The 6,084-nt window shown below is 39.2% G+C and overlaps 1 pseudogene; it reads right to left on the bottom strand.

Annotated features, from left to right (window-relative positions):
• Window positions 1-343: 343 nt before the first annotated feature.
• Window positions 344-1,405, bottom strand: LOC116568744 (annotated as a pseudogene).
• Window positions 1,406-6,084: the final 4,679 nt, after the last annotated feature.

The raw sequence follows: 6,084 nt of genomic DNA, 5'->3' as shown, positions 1-6,084 counted from the left end.
CCACACTATAAAATTATAGGTAGTTTACTGTAACTGAGCAGAAGTAAACAGGGTACACTGAGTAATGGAAATACCTTCTTTTGGTTTTTTGGTTAGAAAGGGAGATGGTCAAAATGTGCTAAGTTTTTGATGTTGTTGTTGGGGGGGGAGGCTGGCTAAGTATACTTTATTGGTGGTACATGACAAGGTAGGGCTCCCTAAGCGCCCCCCCTTCTTCAGGGGTTCTGGGAAGGAAACTGTGGAGGTCAAAAGATTCTCAGTGTGTTGGGGATGAGTTGGGGCAGTTACTCCCCAGCAGCTGAGGGCTGCCTTCTCTTGCCAGGCCTGGTGGTTCAGGTGGGTCTTACTCCTTGGAGGCAATGTGGACCATAAGGTCCACCATCTGGTTGCTGTAGCCAAATTTATTGTCATACCAGGAAATATGCCTGACAAAGTAGTCACTAAGAGCACCTGAATCAAGCACCTGATTCAGCACCTGAATCAAAGGTAGAAAACTGAGTGTCACTGTTAAAGTCGCAGGAGACAACTTGGTCCTCAGTGTAGCCAAGGATTCCCTTGAGGGGCCCTCCAATGCCTGCCTCATCAACTTCTTGAGGTTATCATATTTGGTAGCTTTTTCTAGGCAGTAGGTCAGACCTACTACTGACACACTGTGGATAGGGACCTGGAAGGCTATGCCAGTAAGCTTCCCATTCAGTTCAGGGATGGGCTTGCCTAAGCCTTGGCAGTGCCAATAGAAGCAAGAATAACGTTCCAGGCAGCCCTTAGCTATCATGTCACAGCTTTCCAGAGGGGTCGTCCATAGTCTTCTGGGTGGCAGTGATGGCATGGACAGTGGTCATGAGTCCCTCCACAATGATGAAGTTGTCATGGATGACCCTGGCCAGAGGGGGCCAATCAGTTGGTGGTGCCAGAGGCACTGCTGACCATCTTGAGGGAGTTGTCATATTTCTTACGGTTCACACTCATCACACACATGGGGGCATCAGGAGAAGGGGAAGAGATGATGACCCTACTGGCCCCACCCTTCAAGGGATTCCAGCCTTCTCCATGGCGATCAAGACCCCAGTAGACTCCACAGCATACTTAGCAGCACCACCCCATTTGATGGTGGGATCTTGCTCCTGGAAGATGGACATTGGCTTTCCATTGATGACAAGCCTCCTGTTCTCAGTCTTGATGGTGCCATGGAATTTCCCGTGATGGAATCATACTGGAACATGTAGACCATGTAGTTGAGGTCAATGAAGGGGTCATTGACGGTGACAATATCTACTTTGCCAAAGTTAAAAGCAGCTTGGTCAAATCCGTTTCCTCTGACCTTCACCACTGTGTCTTGGGGACTCTGCTGGCACTGCACCAAAAGAAGCAACTGTCTGCTGAATGGGGAGGAACAGAGAGCCATGTGCTAAATAAACAGTTTCATACTGTCTTCACTGCTGGAGCGTAACTAGGTTTCTAAGTGTTTCATTCTCCAAAGAGACAAGTTTGTGATTAAAGATTACAACCTTAACAATCACAAATCATTTCTATTAAGAACACAACAGAAAAAAATATGGATTATAAAGCACTATATATAAAGATCTATTGTATTATTATTATCTCTTGTTATTATAACCAATTTATACATTTACTTAGAGTTCAAATTTTACTATTTTTATGTGACTATGCCAGTTAATGAATAGGCAAATATCCAGCTGATATGTCAAGATCATCCAGTTAATTTATAAATTAACACAAAGTGACTGGCAGATAGTGCCATGAAACATCTGATTTCTTTGCATTGAACCATATGAGTCACCTATTTATACCAGAATACAGTATATAAATGTGTTCATAAGAATTTTTTATATAGGGGTGCCTGGGTGGCTCAGTGGGTTAAAGCCTCTGCCTTCAGCTTGGGTCATCATCTCAGGGTCCTGGGATCGAGTCCCACATCCGGCTATCTGCTCAGCAGGGAGCCCGCTTCCTCCTCTCTCTCTGCCTGCTTCTCTGCCTACCTGTAATCTCTGTCAAGTAAATAAATAAAATCTTTTAAAAAAAAGAATTACATATTGAACTAATTATTTTTTCATGTTTTTGAGCTCTTATTTACTGAATCAAAAGTTCAAACATTCTTTTTTTTTTAAGATTTTATTTATTTGACAGACAGAGCTCTCAAGTAGACAGAGATCACAAGTAGGCAGAGAGGCAGGGAGATAGAAAGAGGAAAGCAAGCCCCCTGCTGAGCAGAGAGCTGGATGTGGGGCTCGATGTGGGGCTCGATGTGGGTCTTGATGTGGGTCTTGAAATGGCTCTTGATGTGGGGCCCGATACAAGGCTTGATGCAGGGCTTGATGCGGGGCTTGGTCCCAGGACCCTGGGACCAGACCTGAGCCAGAGGCAGAGGCTTTAACCCACTGGGCCACCCAGGCTCCCCAAAAGTTCAAACATTCTAAGAAGTATATAATTGGCAGCACCATGTAGGAAATCATGAGAAATCAGATGAAATAATAATGCAGCAAGCACCCATTTAAATAATGAGTCAGAGTGTATTTCAAAAAATGTATATGTATTAAATAAATATCACTGTGTAAAATCATAGTATAACACATACATATTAAGTTAAATACATGCAACATATCAGAACTAGTTTATAATAATTATTAACTATATAGAGTGAGAAAAGCAAGAAAGTAACAAACTAAATCTTAAGACAATTAGTACATAGGGGAGGATGTGTTTCATGTATATATAATCAAAGTGAATGATGGGAGATCCATGGACATAATATGTTTATTAACATTTTTTCTCTGCTTCACAGAAAATTTCTGCTCCATATACTGTAAGAAAACAAAAACTATGCAAAATTAGTCTCAAATGTCTTTAATTCTGCCAGCTAAATTAATCTCTGAAGGAAAATATAAATTCATACACCACTGCCGATCTGCAAATGTTGTTTAGGGACTCGGGCAACTAATGCAGTAATACACTGAACAGATCGACAAGGCAGTCCTACTCTAACACAGTATTTGTAGCAAGAAAAAAACTTTTGCTGGATTCATGCCCCAATATTGAGACTCCTGCTTTTAGAACCTAAATAAGAATCTGCGCTACCTGTTTCAGGCACGATGATCTCCAGTTATGTCTGAGATAAGAGGGGCATAACATTAGCACTTCTAAAGGGGAAGTGGAAAACCAGTGACTCAGTCATACGAACAGCACGCTGCTACAGGTCTGTATACTTTCAGAACCACCACCTCTCCCCACTTCACTTACTACCATCACTACCCCCCTTGTCTCATTGGTTTTCTCTCTTTTCTCTCTATCCTCTACACATACCAGTCAAGACCTTCCGCCTCTCAGCCCTCAGGGCTGTTGCTTCTTCATGGAACACTGTGTCCTGGATATGTGTATGTGCCTTCCTTTACCTCCTTCAGATCTTTGATCAAATATCAATCTCCCAGTGAGACTTTCCTCCATGCTTAAAACTGCAATCCTTCTCCAATCCTTCCTATGCTCCTTGACTGCTTTCATTTCTCTTGTTTTATTTATTGTATATCTCTAACCACTAGGGTGTAAGCCCCCTGCAGACAGGGTTTTTATCTCTTCTGTTCATTGATGTATCCGCAATTCCAGAACAATGCCTGGAACTTACGTGCATGCAGGTAAAACATTTTTTGAATGTAAATCATTAAAATATCTCACTGAAGGAAAGAGAAAATTCTTACTCCCAAATAACAGCATGATTATAAAACACACCTCCTTTGTAACTATTTAGGTCTCAGCACTACAGCTTGAAGCAAGCAAAGCCAAACTCTTAAGTCATTTCTACCATTGACTCAGATACGTTTTTCTCTATGTGGTGGTTTTACAATCTCTTCTGTTCCAGCTCGATTTATCCCGCACATCAACTACTCCAGTAGCCAATTAGAGCTCATCTCTCAGTTCCTTAGTTTTAAGGGATGCATAGAGGGAAAAGAACACAGGCAGGCAATGTGACCCTTCACTTTTTTAAAATTAAAACACTAACCTGTGTTTACATGGCTGGCTGAATATGAATCTCATATTCTTCCTTCTATTCCCACACTTCTTGAACATCAGGAAGCAGGGAAAAGCAGGACAATTTGAAGCTTACTATTAATTAAAATCATTTACAAGCCCAGTTAATTTCCTACAGTAACACTTCAAGGGTTATGTTGACAGATCCATGGTGAAGACACTTAAAGTCACAAAGCCTCCTCTTGCCAAAAAAAACAAAACCTAGACAAAGAAATTCTTAAACATTTCCTTTTTCATTCTAATATAAGATTATATATTGGTTTTGGTTAGCCCCCACAAAAAAAATGATCAAATGTGGGGGGAAGTGGGGTTTACAAGCTTTATAATCAACTATTCCCACTTGCAAAGTAGCAAATTATAAGATGAGCTGGAGATGGTAGCCCTATTCCATGTAACAGAGAGGTGTCCACATCACAGGAAAAGTCACTGCTCTTGAACCATTTTGAAAGGCTCAGCAATAACAAAAGGTCAACTGACTCTGAGATTAAATAAGACATTGAAATAAGAAAAACGTGGACTATATATGAACATTTACTACCACCTTTTTGCAAATAACATCAAAAATAACTACATCAGAAGAAATTAGACCTATGTTTTCAGAGGAAAAACTATATACTTCCATTTCCGAAATGGAATCCATCCAAATTAGAAATAAGTTCAATTATTTTACCTTGCATTTGTATGTGCCAACCAAAATACAGAATAACCCCCAATTTTAAAAGTTATAGAACATAATCTAAGTCTATGAGTTCCTAATGTTTTCACAATGCCAAAAGAGTCGATCCCAAAATTAATCCTGTGGAAGTAAATGAATCAAACTGGCTTGCCATTTTAAACACAGAAACATCAGTCATTTGAGAGGCAATGCTGAATATCAGTTAAAGATAACAGTATTTAGAGCTACCTCCCCTGGGTTTAAATCCTGCTTCTGTGGAGAGCTCTGTGACCTTGGGAGAGTTACTTAACATCTCCATTCCTCAGTATATTCTCTCATATGAGGGTAACAGTAGTCTCTAATTCATCAAGTTAACTGAAGATTAAGTGAAATAACACAAAGAAGGTTTGTGATGACGTCTGGGGATTATTAACTTGTTAAATAAACAAGCATTTATTTTAGCCAAACAGATTGGGGTGGTAGATTGGGAAGAGGGTTAGGGCTCAGCATATCCTGGAAATTGCTACAGATTACATTTTTTAGCTAAAAACAGAGGGAAACCCCTGTTTTTATTAAAAGAAAGCAGTACAAAGGTGATTTTGGGCCAGGTGTTAAGGGTTAAAAACCACCAATTATCCAGGATCATGGAGGCTCTATGCATTGCTCTCCTCCAAACTTCACAGGTCTGTAAGAGTGATGGATTATGGAGTTAGAAGGAAAACATTTTTTAAATTATCCCTTAACCATTACTTTATATATCTTCAATGTAATGGATCACGTTATCCAAAAGTTAGCTCAAGTTAATTTCGCATCATCTGTTAAAAATATATACATTAATTCTATATGTTATGAGCAAGATTTTCAACTACAAAGAAATTGCCTGTTTTCTATATCCCTCAGAGTCAAATAGATGTCAGCTCAATTATTACACACTAACTGGCTTGATAGGAAATTTTATTTAAAATATATATGTATAAGGGTTTAGAAGTCAACATTGTCGACATGCAGACATGTAGAAACATAAAAAGATTTTCTCTTTAGTTCTATTATGTAAATTTAATTATAGAATATATATGACAACTTAGCACGAGTTAATCCGGTAAAGTCCATTTTAGTAGCACTCATGTAATTGTTCAACAAATACCTCCACCTGCATAAATATTTATTTTCTTCTCATAACTGTGGAAAAGTTAACAATGTTGAAGCGGCTCAATTACTTTTCATTTAAGAGATCTTAAGTTTTTTAGGTAAAGCTCTGTATTTCCAATTTGATATCTCAAACTTGGCTTCAGATACAAACTTATTTATAGAGACAAAGCATACTGTGTATTTATAGGTGTTCCTATATATTTAGTATGTTTTTAATGAAGGTCAAGAATAAAACTGCA

The sequence above is a fragment of the Mustela erminea genome, chromosome 11, assembly GCF_009829155.1.
Source record: "Mustela erminea isolate mMusErm1 chromosome 11, mMusErm1.Pri, whole genome shotgun sequence".
Classification (NCBI taxonomy): domain Eukaryota; kingdom Metazoa; phylum Chordata; class Mammalia; order Carnivora; family Mustelidae; genus Mustela; species Mustela erminea.
The sequence above is the reverse complement of the archived record's forward strand: the minus strand, read 5'-3'. Positions and strand labels throughout refer to the sequence as shown.